The sequence below is a fragment of the Pteropus medius genome, unplaced genomic scaffold (genome assembly GCF_902729225.1).
Source record: "Pteropus medius unplaced genomic scaffold, Ma_sr-lr_union100, whole genome shotgun sequence".
In the NCBI taxonomy this organism is placed as follows: Eukaryota; Metazoa; Chordata; class Mammalia; order Chiroptera; family Pteropodidae; genus Pteropus; species Pteropus medius.
The window spans coordinates 39,486,960-39,512,683 of NW_024349800.1; the positions used below are offsets into that span (position 1 = coordinate 39,486,960).

At 43.2% G+C, this 25,724-nt stretch overlaps 1 pseudogene; it reads right to left on the reverse strand.

Annotated features, from left to right (window-relative positions):
• Nucleotides 1-24,342: 24,342 nt before the first annotated feature.
• LOC120621532 (arginine-fifty homeobox-like) lies at nt 24,343-25,150 on the reverse strand (annotated as a pseudogene).
• Nucleotides 25,151-25,724: the final 574 nt, after the last annotated feature.

Consider the following 25,724-nt stretch of genomic DNA (forward strand, 5'->3'; position numbering starts at 1 on the left):
TATACGCATGGGTGCTTTCTTCCTTCTGCTTGGAGACGATGTGGTTTTGTGAAGTTGACTGAATAATCAATCTTACTCAGTTTGGGGTTTCCAGGGCCTAGCAGAAAGCCAGGCATGGAGCAGACACTTAATAAATATTTGTTGAATGAATGGATACACAATGCTTATATCTACTGATGCCAGCCATCTGGATACTTAGAAACTTCTAAATGGATGGATTCTTGACTTTTCATCTGAATGTTGGATGTTATCCTAGAATACAAGCAGAAAAAAAAAAATGATCTAAAACATAAATATGGATATAGTCAGGCCTTAGTGATGCAGATTCATTGGGAGAAATGTGTGAATCAGTGAAAGTCTGCAAAGAACTGTGTTTAAAGAAAGGTGATTTGTTATTTTCAAATAACTCCAGCTATGTCACCAGGTTTATTTATTTACTACCCATCCATCCATTCATCTAATTATTCAACAGTGGCCTAGGGGGGCTCTTAGGGCTTCCTTTCATAAACAGAAAAGAAAGATTATCTGGAGCATGTCGGTTATTTGTAGATAAATAGAAGCTTCCAAGCTGCTGATGGGAGCTGGAAATTGTTTGTTCTCAAGAATTTTAGATATTCCTCCAGAATCCTGCATGCACTGTTTCTATGCACCATCTTTGAAGAATTTTTACGTTAATTTACAATCATATTCTTATCTGCTAAAGGGGTGGGAATGCTGAGTGCATCTGGCTGTTGCATTTTAAGTGCATCTGAAGAGGAAGTGCTAACATGGTTTGGGCGGAGGGGCGGGGGAAGCTTGGTTCCTGAGCAGGTGGGGGTGGAGTGGTGTCTCATTTTTGACATTGAAAATGACGTATGGACTAACAGGAATCCTTTGAACTGAGTGAAGCTGGGCCATTATTCTTGAAATCAAAAGATAGGTTGAAGAAGTCCTTTTTTGTGTGTGATTCGGGCACAGAGTAATACGTTCAGGTCTACTGACACGTACATGGCTATTTAGTCCTACACTAAAAAGATTCCAGGTTGCAATGCTTTTGGGACTCCTGTTTGTGTGTTTTTCTACTCTATGTCCCATAGCTAGCTATCATGTTTGCATTTCTCAGTATGCCTATGACTAGCAGTTCAACACCTTTCTTCTAATTTGTTGACTGCTTCTAATATTCCATCAGTCTAAAAAAGTAATAATAATAATAAAAACAAAAACTCAGAAGGTAAACTTGTTACAACCATTTATGAAACAAGAGTTAAAAGGATCTGAATGAGTCCGAGGGGCTTTTCAGTGAGCAAATGGCATGAACTTTGGAACTTGAACTCTGTGATGTCTATCCTGGTTATTTGGGGGCCTTTTCCACTCCCTTATTTTTGATTGTAAGCTGGACAAGTGAGTTCAGGATTGGTGAGACATTACTGCATGTATGTCTTACCATGGCCACCTCACGACATCCCTCTGAGGCAGGGATGTGGCTTTATTTCCTGGGTGGGGTGGGGCTGGTGGACTGAGGTGGAAACAGAAAGGGGAAAAAATGGTTCTCCATGAGGCGAGGCTCTCACTCAGGACCACGCTAAATGAGATGGTGGGTGGGGTATTCATTTGCAAACAGCCATGCTGACTACTCACCTGTCATAGTTTTGAAACTGATTTTTGATACTGTGATCAGAACTGCTTATTTCTTGATTTTTTTTTTTTCAAAGACTTTCAGGAAAATTCTGGTGTCAGAAAAGGAGCACTCATCTAGGAGTCAGAAGTTAAGAGTTTACAGACTAGTTCCAGCTCTGTGAGGTTGCTTAACCTCTCTGAACCCTGATTATAAAACATGGGGGCTTTGGCTGAACCTGATATTTGCTAGGATCCCTCTAATAAGACCCTGTGTATGTTTCATTTTCTCTGGCTGTGGAACCGACCATCTCCAGGACTGGGGGAAAGTGGCTGTGAAATGCTAGCCTGTCTTCCTATGGGAAATGGCTGGGCAGCTAGGCTGTCCCCAGAGCATCAGAGCATCACAGTATCATGGCCATGAGATGGACTTACAGCAGTGATCTCCCACGCTCTCCTTTAGCATGTGCCTGGGCTGCTAGGAGGACCTGGATGAAATGGGAGGGGGCATCAGCCCTTCAAGTCCATGCTTGATTCCCCTTGGTACCTCCTCTGTCTCTGCCTTGATCCTCCTCAGCCTCTCCCTATTGGAGCCACTGGCAGGAGCCACCAGCAGACCTGTCCTGTTCTGCAGCCAATTCTGATCAAGGCAGGAAATGAATGTGGAGCCTCAGCCTCACTGGAGGGAGGAGGGGCTGGAATTCGTTCTCATGTTTTCAATCAGCAATGATCGTGCCTCGGTTAAGCCTCAGAGGCGACGGTGCTACCACCACTCAAAGCTGATAGTAAGTCATGTTCCTCAGATGTGGGATCCAGAGGCTTAGACGCGACGCATAGGCTCCTGGGTTCCTTCTTCCTGCTCTCAAGTCTCCTTTGCTCAAATCCAAATGAGAATTGGGTGTGTCAGAGGCAGCCTGGCTGCCTGGGCAGCCCCCAACTTTCAGAATTTCCCATTCATCCCCATTCCCCAACGGCATCAGCCACAGGCTTCTGAATCCACAATCTGACCATAGTTGCATCTAGTACTCCAGACCCTGTCCCTCTTCCTTGAGTCTTCGTTTGAGGCTGGGGATCTCCCCAGGGTACAGCAGCCTACTGGGTGGGGTCTCACTGGGGATGGACAAACTCAGGGTTCCACCCTGTGCCTAGACTTTGCAGGTGTCACCTCCTTTTGTCTCAGTGAGGGCAGACCCTCAGAACCATACAAGAACCATACCTGAGCTTGCCTTTAAGGCTCAGCGCCCTCACAGAACTGGCCTTAGTGGCTGGAACAATCAGCCCAGTGTCTCAACACACTTGTTTCCTTAAGCCTGCCTCTTTCATGCCCCCAGAAAAGAAAGAGAAGCCCAATAAATGGCTTTTAAAAGAACATCTGAGTTTGTGGAAGAACCATCCTGAGATGTGATTTAGACTTCGGAGGCCAAGGTCTCCCTAAAATCTTCTTGAGAGACATTGGTGGACTTGAACTGTAGCTAATATCTCCTAAGCCATCATCTTGGAAAAGGTAATATGAGGAAGGTTGTAGAGATGCGAGCTTTTGGTGTCTGAGAAGCAGAACTGAAAATGGAGAAGCCGAGGAGGATGTAGAATTTGTCAGGGTGTCTGCTCAGAGGCGAGTATGTTCTGATTCTAGACAACAGGTGCTGAATCTCAGACAGAGGGGAACAAGGGTGGCTGCAAATGGCCCTAGGAACATGCAATACCCAGGTTCAGATTTTGTGCTCCTAAGTGCAAGTCCCAGCCACTGCTGGCCACAGGGTGTCCCTTAACCTCTCATAGGATTCACTGTAGGTGGAAGTGACGCTCTGGCTTACCTTTTCAGTCCTCCTTGAGTTTTCTGTTTGACAAGGAGGGCCAGAGTGAGCACCACCCTCCTCAATGTGCTGGGAAAACAGAGCTTCAGAGCATGTAAGGCGGACCCCTGCTGCCAGCCAGGTTCTCTGCCTGTGCCAAACCTATCAGCAACCTGCAGGCAGAGGTGCCTTCCTAACCCCATCCCACCTCCACAGGCACGTGGCCTCAAACATGGGGAACAGTGTTGGGGTGCAAGTCTGGGAAGCCTCTTCCTTCTCCACCTGGCGCCTCCATCCTGCCATGGCTGCCTGGACAAGTGACTGTTGCTTCCTCTCAGTAAAAGCCACACAGGGAGGATCCTTTCAGAGTCCTCTGAAACAACCTCCAGGGCCCAAAGGGAGATCTCAAAACCGTAAAGAAAAGTCTGGGAGTTAGTGTGAGGTGGGGGAGGGAATGAAGCCCACTTGAGGTTCTGAAACCCATCCAGGGCCGGTGATGGGACAGCAGCGCCCCCTGGTGGTTGCCATGCCGAGGATCTCCTCCACTGTCCCCAGCCTCATGGCTTCCCACTTCTTCCCCGGTGGGGATGTCCTCTCCCTGGGGCCCACACTCCCTATGATCACCTGCCCATAGTTCTTTCCTTCTACCCTTTTCTTTTATATATTATCTTCTCTTTTCCTTCTGGCAGAACTCAGCTTTTGTCTTTCTAAACCTCTGCAGAAAACCATCCTGTAGAGAAGAGATGGATAAACTAACAATAGGCTGATATATAACAGCTGATAGAGCATGACAAGTTAGCACCGTCCAGGTGCCCACCTGGGCTGGAGTAGTATATTTTTTTCAATGCACCATTTGTTTTTCAAATATCCTCCATTCCACTCCAACCCTAAACAACTACAATGCACTGAATGCCCAGTCAGTGGCAGTCTCCACCATGGGCATTTAATCAGTGCATCCTTTAACTCCTAGTCAAAGGCACCATATTCTTCTTGGGGGAGGAGAGAGATGGCTGTAGGAGGATGTGGGTGCTGTTGGATCCAACCTGTCCTGACTCCAATTCCCCCTAACGTGCTGGTCACAGTGACCTGGCTTTCTTCAGTCTCAGAGCTCAGAGCCCTCAAGCCTGGCCGCCTCATTTCATCAAGTGGATAAGAAGCAGCCACCCTAGCAGAGTTCTGCAGCTTGGGCCTCCATCAGTCTTGCCCTACCTTGGCCTCTGCAGGTCCTGGCTTCTCACGCCTTGCCATCCAGCAACAGAGCATGGTGAGGGGTGTGTATGGAGGGAGAGGAAGTACCCACTCTCAGGAGGCCAGGATGGGAGTCCCCCTTTCACTCCAAATGAGCCCCAAGTAAAGGCTAAAGGCAATAGTTAAAAGTCAGGGCCTTTTATTTTCCTAAAAAAACTCTTGGTCTAGGTTCCCGTCCCGACACAGATAAGCACTCACTTCTGCCCCAAGCCTTAATTTCCCTATCTGTACAGAGGCTAGAATACACCCCCCGCAATCCCCCGTAAAGATCCCTTTTTGCACTGTAGTTCTGTGGTTCCAATTCTCTTGCTTCTGCACATTGGGCCGGCTGGGTTGTGTCTTTGATCCGGGCAAACCGGGTCCTATCCTAGCACCAGCTACCTCCCACCCGCTCCCATGGATTTTAAGCTTGCATTTTTGCTGTAGTGATATTTTTCTAGTGTTTATTTTGAAAAGGTCTGCATCTGTGGTGACCATCTCCCGTTTGGAAAATTAACTGCTTACAGATGTTGCATGTGGCACAGTGTTCTCCCAGGCAACAAAACCACTGGGGTTTGGCTATCATTTCAAAAGGAAGAGTAGGGAAGAAAAGCAGCGTGTGTCTCATGTAGGTGGCAAAAATTCTTGAGCTTTTATAAAATGCTCAAATGAGATTTACTTTTAGAAATTGAAGGGTGGAGAATTTCTTAAGGTTTGAGAGCCCAAATGTCAAAAAGCTCTCTTTGAAATGGTCATTTGTAGGATGTCTGTGGCTGTGACTACAGAGGTGAAGATGCTGGCTCCTGGGCTGGAGATGAGCTAACTAACTCCTTCTACTCCTGCACACAGAGATGGGGTTCAGCCCTTATCTATCTGCATGGCTGTGGTTAGTCCTGGTCAGTTCAGGCAGTGACTTCCCTTTGGGTCCAGGGTGACTTTCAGAACCCAAAATATCCCCCTGACCCTGGTGTCCTGAGCATACTCATTGATTCTCCCCCTGTCCACCTTGGTTTCTGTCCTCAGGAGCTTTCTTCTGAAGGCCTCCGGCATCACCCCAGCTCTTCCTCTCCACACGCAACAGAAAACCACTCCAGGCCTAAAAAGACATCTTGTGAGACCCCAAGGGAACCCCATACAAAGCCCATTTTTATTTTCTTTTTCACTGGCCACCCCCAACTCTTACCTCCTTAGCAGTTTCCAAATCCAGATTTGAGACTGGAAACTAAGGAGGGGATGGTCACAGCTAACTCTTTGTGTGCTTGTAGTGTGTGTGTGTGTGTGCGTGTGTGTGTGTGTGTGTGTGTTATATATGATGTATGTATTGTGTGTTCATAGTGAGTGTAGTGTTCACGGTAGAAGTCTGCGGTGTGTGTGTGTGTGTGTGTGTGTGTAGTGTGTGTGTGTGCATGTGTGGTGGTATTTGTGACTGTGAGGAGGATGTAGTGGGAGCAGCATCTCCCCAGCTGATGCTCACCCTGAACCAGACACCGTCCTTACCTGGATCAGGAACAGCTTCTTTTTTGCTACATTTTTACTTTACCCTCCAGTTCAATGATTTCTCTGGTTTCTCATCTTTTCCCTGGCAGGCAGATTCCTGTTGCCTTTGTCCTGTGAGAGTGACCAGGAAGAAATACAACGATGAGCAGGAGCGAACCTTAGAGACTGTCTCTAAATTTCAATGAACCTGACCACTTTAAATATGAGTAGGTCGAGGCCCAATCTGTGCAGCCTGCTTGAATAACAATTTCATGATGGTTCTAAATCAGTAGATTTAAACATTGTGGTATCTTTATTTTATATTTTTGGTAAGATTTCTTTATAAAAGAGACAGCCAAAAATATCAGGGGGAGTATATAACATTCACTGTAGGCAGTTGGATGTGTATTGTGAATATGGAGATTTAGAAGACAAAACTCAAGATAGACAAATTTTTTTAAAGGAGAAAAATTAACAGGCAGAAATTTATGTCATTTGTTCAAAATCCTGTAAAGTAAATATGAGAGGAATAAATTGAGTGTAAGGTAAATTTATGATTAAGGATAGTATTTTCTCTTGGAACACAATGCCTGTTTAAAAAATAGTATGTAAGAATAGCAATTCAGTAGGAAATATTGAAAAGTTGTGCTCAAATCTTTTTTTACATATACAATAAGGAGAAATATAATTAATTCTTTTTCAAAGAGACAATATGAAAAATTTTCAACCATATGTATCATTTGTAGGAATGATGTCTGGCACTAAGTGGGGGAAATAAGAGAAGGAGCAGATGAAGTACAAAGGCCACTGATGGACAGTAAGACCGTGAGAATGCAAGCTCCCTTTCAGTAGTCAGACAAACACGGGAAAACTTTGAGATAATGTCCCTGGCTGTCTGGGGTTTACATATCAGAGAACATGTCTTTATCTAGTGTCCTTTCATCACACAATATCAAACAAAAGATCCCTTTTAGGCTCTAAATATGGGATAGAGGAGAAGAAATAGACAGTTGCTTCCTAGGTAATCACACACAGAGAATCTTTTCTTACTCTGCAAGCCTTCTCAAGACTTTGAAGGGCGTCTTTGGTTGAAACCCATCATAACCTTGAAGGGGAAACTGGTCCGATGTTCTAGAGGCTTTACCGTGCCTGTGTCTCTCACAGAGGAGATGCACGGAGCAGGACCCACGGCTTACGCAAACGTGCAGCCTCTCTTTTGGTTACCATCTGTTTTCTAGTTTGTTTGTACTTGGTCCATGTGATGCCAAACAACTGGTTTGACTGGTTTTTATTTCGGTAAATGGATGAGATTGACCTATGTGGTGTCCCGTGGAGACAGATCCATGGCCTGCTGAGGGAACAGGCTGTCTTTTCTTGGAGGCAAGTTTGAGTGTGTGTATGAGGTATTTTGATATAGCAGATCTGTAAAGACACGTTCTCAGTGGCTTCAGAGTAGGTCTGGAGAAAACGACAACCAACCACTGCACACCTACACTGGAGGCATTCAAAACGGGGTTTAGTGACTGGTTCCAGAAGGGCATGAGATGTTGGAGGGTGTTGATGTGATCCACGTCAACTCCGGGGGCATGGGCAGTGGCTGCAGAGAGTAGGGACCCTGACAGAAACAGGGTACAAGGCAGGGTCAGGCTTCAGTCTGGGCCTACTTGAGTGCCAGGCTACAGGGGCATTCAGACCTTGGCGGACCACATCAGAAATATGGTGCCAGTTAACTGAGTACAATTCTGCTCCAATTCCAATGGGGTTTTTCCCCATACCACCAAACCTCAGACATCAGCTGGTAGTTCTACAATTCAATTCTGACGCTGTTTACCTGGAAATATCATCAGATCCCACAGGTTAAGAGCTTAGAACTTTAAGGCTCCCCTCCCCTCCAAAACATACACTTGCTAATTGCAAGTCTGGGTTGTAACTTGTGCTTCTGCTGGACCAGCTATAAATGAGAGGCTCCAGTGGCCCCTCCTTGGGTTCAGTTAATTTGCTAGAGCAGCTCCCAGAACTCAGAGAAACATTAAAGGTACTAGGTTACTAGTTTCTTATATATGATATAGCTCAGGAACAGCCAGATGGAAGAGATGCTTAAGGCAAGGTGTGTGGGGAAGGGCGCAGAGCTTCCAGTCGACTCCAAGTGTACCACTCTCCCCAAATCCCCACATGTCCACCAGTCCCAAGGCCCTCTGAACTCCACCTTTTTAGGTTTTTATGGAGGCATGATTGACGAAATCATTGGCCATTGGTAATTCAACTCAATCTCCAGTCTGGGTCCCCTCCCAAAAGTTAAAAGTCATGTAGAATGATTTACATTTATGATACTCATTGTTAAGCTGTCAGATGAAAACAAGAAACTTGAAATTAATGAGCATATTACTGATTTTACACTTGTGAAAAATACAGGTTTTGTCTTAACTGAAGACACGACTTTCAGTTTTACCCATTGATTTCAAAGATCATTGAGGGTAAGCCTATCATAGTTGATGCTAAAATGATTGTTACAGAAAAAAGTATACAGTCCAGAAGTGTGGCTGAAATACAGAAGCATTCTCTGAACTGTAGCTTGAATTTTAATAAGGACATGCATAGCTTCAACTGTGCTGGCAGCACTGGTATTTCTTGGGACAATTCAAACATTATATACATTGTTTTCCATATATTATATTGTTATAGCCTGAGGGTAGAACATCTTGATGAAACACACATCAAATCTAACTTTATGAATACTTAGCTCTACAATGGGAATTTTAATGAAATGCAGTTAAAGCAATTAGATTCAGTTTAGACAAGATAGGAAATATATTAATAGAGTTAAGCAAAACAATAGAAGATTCTAAAATAAAGAGCAAATCTTTGTCCTCGGTAGAAAGTGAGATTAATTTTGAATTCTCACCATCTAGTTATTTGTTATAAACTGTTGCTCGCTATAAATAATGTTTGCAAAAGTTCACCAAAACAGAAATAAAAACAACCAAAACTCAGAACCATCTTAAGTTTGGTATTTCACTTTTAAAAGGATCCTAAAAATATATTTTTAAATTTAGAGAACATTGTTATTCTAAATATAAAAAACTACATGATAAATATGCAACAAAAGTACAATTCCAGTGAAATACAAGAAAATTCAAATAGTGAAACAAATATTTGCGAGACTCTGAAGAAGACTTGTTTATATACAATCTAGAAACTGGTTTTTATAGACTATTTTCTAGCTTTCTAGATTAAGGTATCCTCTTGATCAAAGAGAATTTTGAACAAGTAAACCAACATATTGCCATTTTCAGTTTTCTTTATAATAACCCAGTCCAGAAAAATTTAAAAGAACTTAACAAAATAGAGTATAGTCCTAGATATTGTTTTAGGAGAGGCTAAAAATGACTTTGTAAGTGATAGCAGTTTACATAATTAAATTAAAATATAAAAATATTTTATATTTCCAGGGACAACACTAATTGATCCTATTACAATGTTTGAGCTCGGTATGTAAAATTCAAGATTTATTTCCAATCTAAGTATTGCTTTAACAATTTTGTTGACAATTGCAATGGTTACTACCTTAGCAGACTATTTCCTTAAATTGAAATTGCCAAATTTGGCATCACTATGAAAAATTTTTATTATAGCAACACAATTAGTGATTTGCTGAAATGAAGGACAAGAAATACAGATTTTATGAAACAAATTTGTAATAATTAATTAATTATTGTATTACCCACCTAAAACATCATCAGCTCATCAAGACATGCAACCACATATGTAAAATCAGTTATCTTTGAAATTTTGCCCACTTTTAGTCATACAAAAACCATAACTTTGCACACTTTTTCAAATTTGATGTTACAAATGTTATACTTGTTAAGGAAAGAGGAAAGGAAATACATTTTTAGTGTGATTTATAACTTTTTAATATTTAGACATATGGTATCTTGGGTGGGTTGAATAGTGGGCTGAATTCCAGGTGAATGTGTATGTAGCTTGGAGGAAAAGGTTTAGGAGCCCACACCTGGAGGGAAGATTAGGAAACAAATTTGAGATTGAACTGAGGATACTTTCACATCTGAAGGTAATGTAAACCCAAGTCTCTTCTGCTAAGATAGCAATCCTCAACCTTGGTTGCCTATTAGAATCATCTGGAAGCTCTAAAAATGCTGATGCCCAGCCCCCCTCACAAGGGCTTCTGATTTAGTAATGGAGGTTGAGGCCTGAGCATCAGCTTTTTCACAAAAGCTCCCTTGGTGATTCTAACCTGCAGTCAGGGTTGAGAACAGCTATTAGTGGCTTGGTTAGCAAACATCCTGGCAGGATTGAATAAGTTTTGCAGCCAGGTCACACTATGGCCAAATTTTGGTCACATTATGTCAGTCCTGGGTCATGCTGAGGTTGGACAGGGCTGGAACAAGAGGTTGTCATTACGGAGATATAGCAAGTGAGTTTCAGGTTCATTCATTCAACTGACATTTGTTGTGTTCCTACAGTATTTTAGGAACTGAGGATACCTAAAGGAATACACATTAATTCCAAAATGAGGGGCAGATGTGTAAATAAAATTAATGAAGTATTACAGATATTATGGCATATACATGTGGGGTAGAGTAAGGGCATAATTTCATACAGGAAGGAAGGATAGATGAGAGGGGCTAAAATGAGCCTTGAAAGATATGGGGGCATCAGGGGGTTTTTGGGGTTGAGGACCCGGAGTTTATAGGAAGACTTTTTGAATTAGACAGAGTAGGAATTCCAGGTGTAATGAGAGCAGAAATAGGCCTTTGGAGATAGACCTAGCAGGGGTGACAGAAATGTGGAAAGTCTATGCCAGCATGATTGGCTGACTTCTCTTTGTTCTGGAATCACTTTTAAGCAACATCTAGAGCATTTTCAAACTGGGGTTACAAGAGGGCTTTTCAGGAGGTTTGATGACATGAGAAAGGAATCTATTTCCAGATCCTTAACTTCCATATGTATTTTTTCCTATGATTTCTCTGCTAAAAAGCAAGTGATTGAACCATTTGCTCAGCAGCTTCAAGGTGTTTCTTCTTTCCCACAATCACTTTTTATGTCCCCCCCCCGCCACACACAATAAGGCAGTACTTCTTGCTCTTTTAGAATCTTCCTGTGATGGGCTGCCCCAGGGTGTAACCTCAGAAGCACCAAATAAAGGGATTATTTGAAACATCATTTCCAGGGACCTCCTTTAATGATGAGTCAAAAAACCATAAACCTGCCTTCTGGTTTTTTATCTTAAACACATTTCTCTTTAAGAAAAAGCATAGTGTTAAGAAATGATGTTTCCTTTTTCATTTTCGATAATGGCAATTTTTGTCTTCTCTCTTTTTATCTTGGTCAGTCTGGCTGGACATTTATCAATTTCCTTGATCTTTTTGAAGAATCAGCTTTCGTTGTATTGATTTTTCTCTATTTTCAATTTCATCGATTTCTACTTTTATTATCACTATTTCCTTCTCGCTTTAGGTTTAATTTTCTTTTTATTTTCTAGTTTCTTCAGGTAGCAGTTTAGATAATTGATTTGAGACTTTCTTACTTTCTAATATAAGTATTAAATGCTTTAAATTTTCCTCTAAGCATTGCAGTTGCTGCAACTTGCAAATTTTGAGAAGCTCACTTTTCATTTTCATTCCAATTCAGAATATTTTCTAATTTTCCTTATGACTTCACTTTGATCCGTGAGTTACTTTGGATAATTGCTTTAAACTGTACAATTTCCAAATACTTTGGCGTGGCGAGGGGCACAGAGGAAAGATGAGTCAACTTCAATTGAAGAATGGATGAGAGGGAGAATTTGATGAGAGCAGTGCATCCTTGGCGATTTCCTGAATACTTGTACTTCGTCCACACTTTAAATCCTTCTTCCTCTCTAATATTGATAGGCAGTAAGCTGAGCTAATGTTTGTGTAGAAACTAAGAGTTTGCAAATTGCCTTTTATGGTATTTTGTTTAATGCCATTATAACCCAGAACTTGTCATTCCCATGATAAAGACAGGAAATGATGCCAGGTACAGGGAAATTAAGGGACTTATCCTAGTCCTCTGCTAGTGAGTTGCTACAACTGGGTTTTATATCCAGATATTTGACCTTGGCTTTGTAAATTTGATATTCTTTTCACATGCTCCATCACTGCTCTTGTAACAGGCACACAGGCTTGCTTTAGGGGGCAGCATGGAAGGGAGTGTACTGATCTAAGAACCTTGAGGAACACGGGCAGAGGATAGCCAAGCGTACCCAGTAGGAAGTGCCAGCCACGAGAATGAGGGAGCCTTTCAGCAGATCAGTGACTGGAATCTGCTGCAAGGACAAAAAGGGGGCCCAGGGAATGGGCCTTGCTTGGGTAAGGGGATTCCAAGACCAAAATAATGCCTGCGTGCCCTGGCCCTGCATCTGATATCAGGTGCTACCCTTACTCTGTGCCTCTTAGTGGTAGTCTGGTTCAGACAGGAGAGGTCATGGAGAAGCTCATTTAACCCTCAACAGCAGTTATTCATCAAGAGTCTTTGGTATGCAAAATGGGCTGCCTTCATTTTTCTGGGCCATTCCAAGAGAAAAGCTGTGGCCACGGGAAGGTGGAGGGGGCTCTGTGGGTGAGAAGTGCGTTGCCTGGCAAGAGTCTGCACTGCAGGTTGAGACACAGAGATCCAATGGGACGATCATGGCAATTGAATTTCCTATGTGTTTTGAGTCATTTCCTGTTTCAGATATTTTGGTTCAGCAAATTCGATGCTGAGAGGTATGAGAAAGCATCAGGTGTCACGAATGGCCTGGGTGAAATCCCCGATCCATCACTTATTGTCTTGTGGCCTCAGGTAAGTTCATTAACCTCTGTAGACACTGTTGCCTAATCTGTGAAAGGGGGACAATGGTACTCACCCTGGCGGTTTTCCTGTGGTCCTTGGTGGGGCATCTTAGATTTTCCTAGATTAGATTCTGCTTGTAGACTAGGACTCTGCATTGCCAGTGACTTACACAGAACTGGACTTACCACAAGTGCTGCTCGACAAATGGTTGCTGACTACAAGTGACAGTAAGGAAGCAGTGGGTGTCGGTGGATTATTGGGTTAGATAAACCCAAGTTCAAATCCTGATTGTGCAAGTTACCTAATTTCCTCGACCTCAGTTTCCTTGTCTCTAAAATGGTAATAATTAGAGAGCAAGGCTTATAGCTTGTGAAGATTAAAAGAGGAAACAGTCAAGAAACCACAGCTTTGATGACTGTAGATGGGAGAGGACTTGACGAGGAGTCAGGCAGCCTGTGCCCGAGTTCCTTGTCTGATAAGTTATCAGCCCTCTGATCTTGAACAAGTCACCTGGACTTAACCTTTCTGAGCCTTGTTTTATCTGTCACATAAAGATGTCCATGCTTCATTGCCTCAGGACTATTGTATATTTGGATGAGGTGATATATGAGAAAATTTGACATCCACAAAACACTAACAGAATGTAAAGAATTATTTTGCTGTGAGCCCTGTTACTTCAACCACCTGAGTCCTCCAAGGAATGTCCGAGTTCTCAGTAATGGGCTCTGAGGGTCCGAATGCCTTGCCTTTCAGGAAAGTTTCTTTACATGAGGGTCTGCTGCCCCCTGGTGGGTATTATCACCATATTGCAAAGAATTTTCCTGGAAAAACATGGGAGTTGGCTCAGGGCTTCTAGTGAAGTTACCACTTTCCTGCTGGAACACCCCAGCCCCAGCCCCAATCCCTGGTATCTGAGGCTGGTGAGCTGCTTTGGGGGCTGGAAGCCACAGCACATTTGGAGTGTTGGCTATGAGTGGCCAGAACTTGGCCTACCTTCTAGCCCTCTAGCAATTCTTGAAGTGTGGCCTCTGACCAGCAGCATCAGCATCACCTGGGTGTTTGTTGGAAATGTAAACCTCAGGCCCCACCCAGACCTGCTGAATCAGAGACTCTGGGGTGGGCCCAGTAGTCTGTGCTTGAACAAGTCCTCCAGCCTGACTTGCACTGAAGTTTGGTAACCACTGTTCTGGGGACTCCAGGACTTCAGAACTGAAAAAAAAAAAAAAGGGCCCGGAGAAGAGGTGGGAAGGTTGGTCACTTTGAGGTGTCCAGCCACACAGCTGGCTGGGTATAAAGTCCCTAAAGCAAAGCAGGAAGATGCAGGAACCTTTAGGAAGTGCGCCTTTGGCGATGGGACTCAGCCCCTCTCATTGCCCCTCCTGCCGGAGGCCCTGCCCGGTGAGAGCACACTGTATGCAGGAGAGCTTTCTGGGTTTGTAAGAGGCTCTGCAATTGGGACCCACTCTCGAACTCTCATGTGGTCTTAGGGTACTTGAGGACACACAAGAAGAGGTGGGATACTCTCCCAGTTTTATCGCCAGGGAGAGGAAAAAAGAAGCTTGGGCAACCAAAACTCAGCCTGAGGCTGGAGTTGGAGAAAATTTCAGCTCCGGGGAGAGGCCTTCATTGAACCCACTAGAGGTCTAGGAACCAAGAGGAAGGAAGTGGGTTTTTCTAAAAAAATTGAAATTTATTTAAAAGTTTTTCTATGTGGAAGGCAGTTTGACATACTCATTAAAGGCTTGGTTTCAGGAGTCATGTTGCCTAGGCTCAAATCCTGACTCCCGCAGGCAAAATATTTCTCTAAGCCTCTAGGAGAAGAGACCATCTTGGAAACAGGAAGCAGGAACGGTGCTCTTCTGTGGGTGACGAGAAGGGATCTCCCTCATCTGAGCTGTAGACTTAAGGGCTCGTGCTTTAGATTTTTAAAAAATGGAGGTGCCAGGCCTTGGGCAGCCCCTTTCTCCCTCCTTCCACCCTCCAGCCCCTGGCTGTGGGCAGCAGCATTCTCAAGTCAGTGTCCTTGTTGAGTTTCTAGTAGCAGGCTGGTGTGATCAACGCCGTGAAGAAGTGAGGAATGTGAACAGGAGCATTTGCTTAGAAGGCTGCCCTTGAGCATAGACGAGCAGGCTGTGTCAGTGAGGCCTGCACTTAGGGAGAACAGACCCTCCAGGCTGCAGCTTTGTGTTTGCTCTTGATCCCAGCCTGTGTCTCTGCATTGCAGGCACTGCTTCTGCTGCCTGTGTATCATCAGTGTTGGAGCAGCGAGGACCGGGTTTCTTCTGCAGACAAATCTTTCTGCAGAGGAGGCCTGACAGGCAGCGGGAGAGTCTTGTGGCCACACTGCTCTGCCATCTGTAGCAAAGGGAGGCCTTGAAGACCTGGCAGACTGCCCTGTGCTCTAGACATCTCAAGGCCCTGACATTCTTCTGCTGGGATGTGTGTGTGTGTGGTGGGGGGAGAGTCGACATCTGGTATGTGCTGTTTTGGGGGTCAGGGACTCCCACCCTACTGAACTCCTTCCAAGCTTAAAGGGGCGACAGTCAGCCTTTCTGCCTCTGTGCAATTGATATTTTATACCCACAGATGAACATTTATTAGTTTCTGTCTAAACACGAAAATGTCCTATGTTTTATCGCCAAGTTTTTGGAAAAGTTGAGAGGCTTAAGGCAGGGACAAGAAACTCAAAACCAATGATTATCTCCCCAGTCACAGATAACCAATGTCGACATTAAAAAAATTTTTTTATTTTTAAAATGTTAAACTGCAGAAGATTTTAAAGAATGGTGAAATGAATTCCCATATTTCCTTCACTGCATTTATCAGTTGTTACATTTGCCTTCTCTGAGAGCGAGTGAAGTGAGCTGGTCTCTGAGATCGGAGAATGTCAGAGCTGGAAGAAAAATGAGGAATCATCTTCTTCCATTCCTTTATTCTACAGATGCACAATCAGAGGCTAGAAGGATCCAGAAATGGTATCATCCACCCCTTCCTTAGACCAATGGGGAAACTGAGGCCCAGATAGGGAAAGGAAGTGACTTATCCCCGGGCACTGCTATCCATGAGCCCTCCCCCAAGGAGCCAGGAGACTGTCTCCTGAGAAATCTCTTTTTAGTCTCATTGCTTTTCAAACTTCCAACACCAAACCGGAGAAGAAGATGATGAATAAGTAATGAGTAAATGAGAACACACGAGGTGAGAAAACCAGTGATGGCCGGAGGGGTGAGATTGTGGGTGCGGTCATGCTGTCTGTGTGGTTAGACCACGGGAGGGAAACCCCATGAGTGTGTTTTGGAACACATATTGTCATGCGTGGGTACCAAGGAGTGTAATTGTGAGGTCGTGCGAGTGGCTGATACTGCTGTGATTCAAATTGCTTGAGGTCGCAGTTCCAGTCCTTTAAAATAGTTTTGTAAACCACTCAAAAGAATTGAGTCCACGTCTTGTGTTTTCGGTGTTTCTTCAGTCTGAGCCACTGAGCTCAAACAAGGTTTAAACTAGCGTTGTCCGGAACGAGTTACATGGAATGTTCCTATATTTTATGGAGTAGGGAAAAATGTTTGGAAAATACCAGGATTGATCCAGGCGAGGAGGCTGATGTTTATAGCAAGCTCCACTCTGCTCTGTCTGCAAATTTCTTTATGTCACTTCATTCTTGATGGATAGTTTTGTTTGGTATTAAATCTAGGTGGATGGTTATCTCCAAAGTTTAATTCCTTCAACTATTAGATGCGGATAGGAAATATCTTCCTTGATGATTTCATCAGGAGGTTCTTGGGAGAACCATATGGCATAACGACTAAAAACTTGAAACAATAGACGTCAGAGGTTTTGTTTGTCCTCTGCTCCATAAGAAAACTTTGAAAGTTGTGTGAGACAGCGCTAACTTTCTCAGCGAGCAGGCTTTTTTTGCCACAATGTTTTAGCACAGTGTTTCTCAACCTTGTTTTCATTATCGTCCTTGAAAGGAGACTTCGTAGATACTTTTTTCCCCCGAATTTCCTCTCTCCTCATGAAATTTAATACTGCATATCTATTATGTACTATATGTATACCTGTGCTTTATCCATACAGAGAAAGATTTTTTGCCACCCCTCTCCCACTGCCTGACCACTCTTTGCTCCCTTCAGGGCCATATTACCTTTGTTGAGATTACATCTCCTGGTGGCATTAGAAAGTTAGCAGCATTTTGAAACCACAGTGTTGCTTAAGCATTAAAGATCAGGCTTTGGAATTGGGTAGACTTGGAATAAAACTCCTGCTCTGTTACTGAGTAGTTGTGCCATATTGGGAAATTACTTTAACCTCTCCAAGCCTGTTTTAGATGTGAAATAGTGTGACAATAATTAAGTGAGATTTTACTACAGTGCCTGGAACATAGTAACTATTCAATAAATGATAATAATTAACAAATATTTCCAAAAGTCTGTATTCCTTAACATTTTCTTTTTATTATTTTATTATAAAAAGGACATATATATGTTTTACCATATTTAGACATTAAAGAAAAATAAGTTCTCTAATTCCACCTCTCCTCCTCTCCAAACGCAACCCCCCACATTGTAAGGACCCAGATGGTGCCTGGCTAAGTGTCCCAGTGAGGAGAAGCCTTCCCCACCAAAGGGCTGAGGGGAGCCCTGAGGCCGGGGAAGCAGCAGATGAAATGGAAGGCAGATTTTCAGGGCAACTATGCAGAGGCCCTTAGCGGAATCCAACTACCTCTGAACACACTGGAAGAAATTCCTCACGGGTCTGAAAAAAGTAGCTTGAAAAATTTTACCTACCTCTAGGACAGTGATTCTCAAAATGTGGTCCCTAGACCAGCAGCACCAGAATCACTAGGGAATTTATTAAAGCTTCAAATATTTGGGCTCCCAACTCAGATCTTCTGAGTCAGCAACTCTGGGTTTGGAGCCCAAAAATTTGTGTTTTAACAAGCTCTCCAGGTGATTCTGAGGCACTCTCACATTTGAGAACCATTGCTCTGGGACTAATGTTCCCTCTGACAGTGTCTCATGGACGACAGGATTGCAAAAGGTTTGCTAAGACGGGCCTCCTAAGGAATCCTCTTTTAAGGAGAAACAGGGGTTGGAAGTTTAGAAGGCTTTGAGCCAGAAGTCAGCCGAATGCTTGAACATTCTTCAAAGACCTCTAATGTAGCTGGATTCCTTTCAAAAGAAGCTGTTACCTTGAGTTCAGTTTGGAGCTTGAATTGAACACAACCTCCAACAAAAATGTATGGGAGTCTGCCTGTGTGTTGAGGAGCTTCCTCTGTAGAATGTTATGTTTTCTCTCTACATGAAAATAGAATGTCAAAGCCATGCCAACGTGTGGTTTAAATGGAGAGTACATTGTATATTTTGGTCCCAAATGTTTCATGAGCCCAGGGATATTTTTGTGCTGGTCAATCTGACTCAGTCAGAAGAATGCTCCAATTTACAAATGTATCTCTCTTAAGTTAGTTGAGCTACTAATAGACTGATTGGTACTTAACTCAGTGACATTTAAACAGTTCTCCTCCCACTAACTTCTGAACCTTGGGGGAAGAGCGACTGGTCAATTAAGAATTAAGCCAGGCTATATAAAACAGGAAAGCTAAAATAACAGTGGCTTACACACATAGAGTTTTATTTCTCACATCAAAGATGTCTAGAGGTAGGCAGTTCAAGGCCCATGGCTTCCAAGATTCTGGCTCCTTTTATATTTGTGCCCTATCATCCTAGCTTGTGACTGTTATCCTCAGTGAAGTTTACCTCATTCCCAGAAAGCTGGACTGAGGAAGGGAGAAAGGGAGAAAAAAGATAAGGGGAAGAAGGCAAAAGGGGGCTGGGGCTGCCTTCACTATGGAAGCCCCCCACATAATTGTCTCTTACATCTCATAGGCCAGAAAACTAACTACAAACGGGTCTGGGAAATGTAGTCTTATTCTGAAAGGCAATGATCTCTTCTGAAAATCAGGGTTCTGTTACTAAGGAAGAAAGAGGGCTGGATACTGGGGTAAGCAGATAATAACTTGTGCCCTATGTGAGACTGGTTCTGTCAATGTTTAGGATCTTCAAGGGCTGAGGCGAGAGCACTTTATAAGGGCTGAGTCTTGGTGACAATCTCGAGCAATGGCATTGAGATGATGTCCTGCGACAGAATCCTGTTTCTCTGCTTCTTCTAGGAGGAAAAGTTTGGGGGTCCTATTCTGAGCTATACTCCAGGAGCAGCTCCATCCATCCCAAGGGGGAGAATGCAGAGCTTTGACTTGGTTCCCGCCCCACCCCCCACCTCTTCAATCTCTGACAGCTTTGCACATGATGTTTGCATGCCCCCTTCCTCCATTTATGTATCCTGGATCTGCACTCCCCTTCCTCTGTTTCCATTTGACAGATGAAGAAACTGAGGCTCAGGGAAGATAAGCAACTTTCCTGGCTGCAGAGCTACATTACAGAACTGGATAGCTCAGGGTCTCTTATGTCATGATTGGTACCCAGGACCTCCTTGCATTCCTTTTATCTCCCAGCTGAGCCTGATTCCTAGAGAGAGTTGGGCTGGGAACTCCTCCAGACTTTCTTGGGTGCTGTAATGGAATAGGGGTGCATCTGACGATATGTCGGTGTGTCTTCTTTTGGCGGGGAGAGGTTGCCATTAAACAAATTCTTAGGGAGTAAAGAGTGTGGCATACCTGGATGGGGTAGATACAAGGCAGAGGTGCTGAGAAACCCCTAGCTTTGGGGACGGGTTGTCTGAGAGAACCCCTCTGACTCCAATGCCACTGAAGGGTAAAGTCATTATCGGCTCTTTCCAGCCCTACTGGGTATCCTCTCCCCTCCCTGTCCTCACTGGAGGGAGGACTCTAGTCTCACAGTTTGCTGGTGTCTTGGGCTTGTGGATTGGGAGAAATTCGGAGCCAGGTGGAAACTCTTGACCATAAGGATTTCATTTTCCCGTGAGTCGTCTTTGGGTCTGGAGTGGCTCAGAGTCTGAGCAATAAAGCCTTCAAGCCCTGAGGGGGAGACTCAATAGAATTTGGTTTAAAAATTAGAATGTTTGAAACAAAAAGATTTAAGAGACATGACAACTAAATTCAATGAGTGATCATGAATCAGTACATTTTGGAAACAATAAATTTTACTTTAAAGGAGAAAACAATTAGAACGTATGACAATTGGGGAATGGTTAAATTAATTCAGGTATGAAAGACTGGCAAGTAGTTAAAATGAAATAGGGATATAAACATAAAAAGATCTCTGAGACATACTAAGTGAAGAAAACAAGTTGTAGAATAAATTTAAAAATACAATAAAAAACAACTTTCTATCAAATGCACATATATGAAACTGTACCAAAAAGGTGCTTTAGGATTCCAGCAAACTAATAACTACTCTGAGCCTTACAGAGTTGCTATGAGCATTAAATGAGATAATATATGAATGTATTTAAGTGGGAGACAAGTGTAAGGTAGAGGATATGAAACTATATCGTGCCATTACATTCTCATTCTAGCTCAGAAAGTGAAATTGAGATAAAGAAGGAAGGAAAACTTGAGAACAGAGACTGTTCTAAGCACTTCTCATGCATTACTTGTATGCTCTATAATCCTATGAAGTAAGTATTATTATTATCATCCCCACTTCTTTAGTTGAGGAACTAAAGAATGTTTAAATTAATTTCAATGGTCATTCAGCTAGTAAGTCGGAACCTGAATCCATGTTCTGACTCTAGAGTGCTGTTATCAGTTGCTATAACATGTTGAAGCAACCTGGACACATTCATAGTAACATACATACATACATACATACATACATACATACATACATACTTTTTACTGTTTTCTTCTTGCAGCAGTTCTGAGGAAAATGAGATTTAAACTTCCAAGAATGAGTATGTGAAACTGATTCTAAACACTGAGTACTTATATGTTTGTATCAGGCACAGGAATAACAGAGGGTACATTTTCTGAGCATTCGCTGTGTGCAAGACTGTGCTTTACGAGAATTATTTAATGCACACACGTCATGAAGGTGGTACTACCATTTCCATTTTACAACTGAGAGAAGTGCTTCACAGTTTAAATAACTTGCCCAACGCAAAGATAAACTTAAGATATGGTCTCACCCTCAGTCCAAAGTGGGAGCAATAAATAAAACAATGCAGTAAACATTGCAATGTTATATTTACGAAGTTCTAAAGGAGCCTCAGAGACCACTCGCTGCTAGGTGAACACATGATGACATTCGTGTGGGATCCTGAAAGGTGGAGGTGGGCAGAATTACACCAGGGGGAACTGTACATGCAAGGCCCTGGGATGAATGAGGGTGAATCTAATCTAAACTTCTGGATCACAACCGAGCCCCATGCCAAGGGCAGCGCCTGCCAAAGAAACGTAGCGACCCCTGTAAGAGGCCGGCGGGCCTCCAGCAGATCCCTAACCTACAAAATCTTCACAACCCCGCCAGGACGGGGGCGGGGGCGGGGGCGGGGGCGGGACTCTTCTTCTGCTCTCTGCTCCGGCCGCTAGGAGAACCCCGACCCCGCCTCGGCCCACGTGACCAGCAAGCGGCAAACTGCGCTCCTGATACGCTCGGGAGGTAGAGCGATGATTGGTGGAGCGATAAATGCGTAAAAGGACTATCGGGATTGGTTGCCGCTTTCTCCGCCGTGGAAGGGCCGGGCAGAGGCTCCACACCTGGAAAAATTTTCAGGTAAAAATGCCTGGAGCCCTTTCTTCCTCGCTGTAGCCTCTTGTGTGGACTTCCTGTTACGCATGCGGCACTTTTCATCTTTGGAAACCAGATGCCTCTTAAGAGAGTTAGCCAGCCATCCTCCACGGCTGTTCCCGCGGTGAGCGCTGCTCCGTCAGGCAGGTTTCGGATTGGCTGCTGTGAGATGGGGCGGGGCTACGGAGAAGCCCGCGCAGCGTGTGCGGGGAGCTTGGCTTCCCTGCGGTTCTCTCCAGCCCAGGACCGATGGCGCCCCCTTGTGGTTTGCAGGGGTAACGCCTGGAGCTGTTGCTGCGGTTGGCTTGTTTGGCACCAGAAACGCAAAGCCTTTTCACCTGGAAACAGAAAGACCTAGATACGAATGGGAATGAGCCATGCTGGATGAGAGTGCAGGCTCTCGGGGCAGACTGCCTGTGGTAGGTTCCAGCTTCACACTTACTCAGTTTCCTTTCTTTCCTGGCTGGGTCTCAGCTGTAAAATGGGGATAATAATACCTACCTCAAGGGTTTCTGCGTAGTTTCAATAAGTCAATATGCTTAAGATTTGTGCAGTGCCGGGCACATCATAGGTGCAGAATAAACGGTAACTGGTGGAGATCTATGAACTGCTTAAGAATGAGTTTTCTAGAAAAGACCAGCTGTTGATTCCCAGGTTACTTAGCTCCTCTCTCTCAGTTTCCCCATCTAAATGAGACTAACACTAACACCTAGATCATGGAATTGTGGATTAATTGAGATAATGCCGGTAAAAATACCAACATATAGCAAATGGTAAATGTTGGCTCATATTATTATTACTATTATTATTTAACTATTATGGTTACTACTTCCCTTCTTTCTCCCCCAGGCAAGAGGCCAATTCAGTCCAAACTGGCCCCTCCAAAAGAGGAATAGTAATTTACTTTGCCTGGAATTAGAGTCTATAAGTCTATGACATTCACATGTGTGAATACCAGACTTGGAAAATCTACGTCACAGTCCTGTCCACCATTTCTGACACTCTTGTACGCACTGTTTTCTTAAGTCCCAGTCGGTACTTGTTATAATCATTACCTCTTTGGTGCAGAATTAGTTTATTGGAATATTTTTTAAGTTAACTCTAGTGTTGAACAGTATTCTGAGGAAGGGCACACAGAATGACGTGTTCTGATGGTGTAAGAGAAAGTGTCAAGGATCTGAAACTGAAGGACCTAAGTCAACATATACTCTAGGGTGAGCCTCTGATGGCACCAACGATGATGAAGTGTGTGGTGGTGGTTGGGTGCAGAGCAGTTTGGAGACCTTGCGAGTCATGGGAAGACCACTGGACTAAGACTCAGAGATTTAAATTCTGGCTTTAACTTAATCACTGTCTGGTTGTGTGATCTTGGACGAGTCACTTACATTTTCTGAGAATTAGTTTCCTTGTTAGAAAATGGAAATGAAAAAAGATTATCCTGTATGGTGTCAGCAAATAAAAAGCACTCTAAAAATAGTAGTTATTATCGTTATTAATTTCTCCTCAAAGGTATGTTGAGGACTATGGGAAAAATGCAGTCTGTTAAGTTTTTATATTTCATGAGTCACGGATGTCTGAGATCACTAGATGGGCAGTTGGGAGTTTGGCAAGGGCAATCTACTTTTCTTTTCCATTTTCTAGGTGTTATCTTCTCTTCTGTTTCTAATTAAAAGTCTGTCTAGCAGGATAAGTCACACAGGTGACTCAGTTTAACAAGGTCTTCATAATTCCTTGGATGCTTCCTGGCACTATTGTAGATCTGATCACCTTCTCACTTTTGCCCCTCACACTGCCTTCCCTTTTGGCCTATAAGATGGAACACTAGCCAGAGCGTAGGCCCTGAATATGGTGATCTTCATATGCCTTGGCAGCTCATGATCCTGGGGTCTTTTTTGGGCTGAATGACTTAGTAATGGGAAGCCCAGGAGATTCAGGTGGTACTGCTGAGAGCAGGCCTGGTGGGGTGGGTGGATAGGACAGTTGACATCCTTTCCAATCATGCAACCACCTAGTTTTTGTGTGATTAGTATATTCTGCTCACTCTGGGGATTGCGTTTTTCTCATCCTGAAGATATGTGAATAGTTATTTCTCAGGTAAAAATGAAAAGAGGCAGAATTTTTAGTGGGAGAATCTTAGGCTTTTGTGTTGGGCAGACTTACATTTGAATCTAGTCCTTTATTTTGTGATCTTAGATGAGTTGCTTATTTTTTACAGTTTTCTTGTCTCCAAAATGGGGATAATTGGAATACTACTCAGCAGTAAAAAGGAATGAACTATTGATAAATGCAGTAACATGGATCATATCAAAATAATGCTGAGTGTAAGATGGCAGACAAAAAGAGTACACGTCATATGATTCTATTTACATAAAATTCTAGAAAATGCATACTAATCTTCAGTGTCAGAAACAGACCAATGGTTGTCTGGCATCAAGCAACTGGAGAGGGGTGGGAGTGAGGATTACAAAGGGCAGGAGGAAACTTTTGGAGGTGATGTTTTCATGGATGTTTACATCTGTTAATACCTATTAAATTATACATTGTAAATATGTGTAGTTTACTGTATGTCTGCAATAAAGCTGTTAAAAGGGGATAGCACATTCATAAGTAGTTAGGATTTTTTTTCTGTACAATCTGGTATTTATTACTACTTTGATCAGAGAAATAAAGTCCATCATATTGGAGGAGTTCTGGAATTCCAGGATGTCTCTTGGACTTTAGGCTGCAAGACCTCAGCTTGTCATACTGGACGAGGTTTGCCAGAGATAGACATACAGCTGGACCAGCAAAGATGCTGAAAGTAGAACCATGTTCTTCTAGCTGGGGCTTGTGGATGAGAGACACTGATATAGACAGGATATCTATATCAGGATAACTATCCAGTTCCATGATTTGGGCTGTGTCATAGGCATCAGAATACAAAGCAGGAACCGAGGCCACTAACCTCTCCAAATGAGGACCTTGCATTTAGACATCACTTAGAGGACTCTCAGTGAGGGTAGATTCCCATGCCTAATTGAAAGGGCCTAAGAGCTGAGGTGGAAGGGAGCTATAGAAATCTGAAACTACAGGAAAAAAAGGATAAGGACTACTTGATGTTGTGGGTGAGGCGGGCACATTCTTGGCTGGAAGAATCTAGTTTGTTTGCTTTAGTGTTAGCTGTTGTTGCTGCTGCTTCCTCAGTTTGACTTGCTGGTTCCTGAACTAAGTCTTTATTGTTGACTCAAATCCAGTAGGTTGAGTTTCAGTGTCAGTTCCTTCTGGAGATTTTTATCTGGAAATGTGGTGTGGCTAAACAGAGCCTCCAGCTCTTCATACTGTGTGTGCATAAATGAGGTGAGTTTTTGGTACCTCTTCCATATTGTGGGACCAGCTTGATTCTGTTGGTATGAAGTTCATACTGGAATCATCCATGTGGATAAAAGGGTCTGGCTGGGGATTGTCTGGAGCCATTCTGTTCATCGGGGACGCTGACATCTGGGATGAAAAGCTGCGATCAAATTTGTCTTGTTGTATCACGTCAATGCTATAATCATTCATGTGGATAAAAATCACTCATGCACTCATGTGGGGAGTCCCAGGAGCTCCTCTGTTTGTGTAGGCACCAGACAGCTGCATTGGTAGGTCTGTCTTGATCCCCTTGGAGTGCCCATTTCAAGCCTGCTGGATGTGTCTCTCTGAAAATGCAGTTTATTTAGTGTCAATAGTTGTGCTATTTTAATGAAGAAAACATTAAAGTTCCAGGGACACAAGTAATTGATAAAGGACATTTCTACCCTCCCCCCATTTTCAGACATTTAAAAAAACTATGAAATTATTCACTTTAATATCATATATTTGTATGACAAAGCCTGTAAGTTGATATCAACGGGGTACAATTTTCCCTGCTTGTTTTGGGATCATGGGTACATTATATTGTAAGGATTAAATGATACAAGTACGTGATGAACTTTGAACAGTGCTGAGCATGTAATAAAGACTCAATAAATATATTTTTGTTGTTTTGACCACCGTTATCATTGTTATGGATTTGATAGATGGCACAGAGTGATCAGTAAATATTGATTGTAATTGTAATTATTTCATTACTAGATTGGATGGGCAGGAAACACTT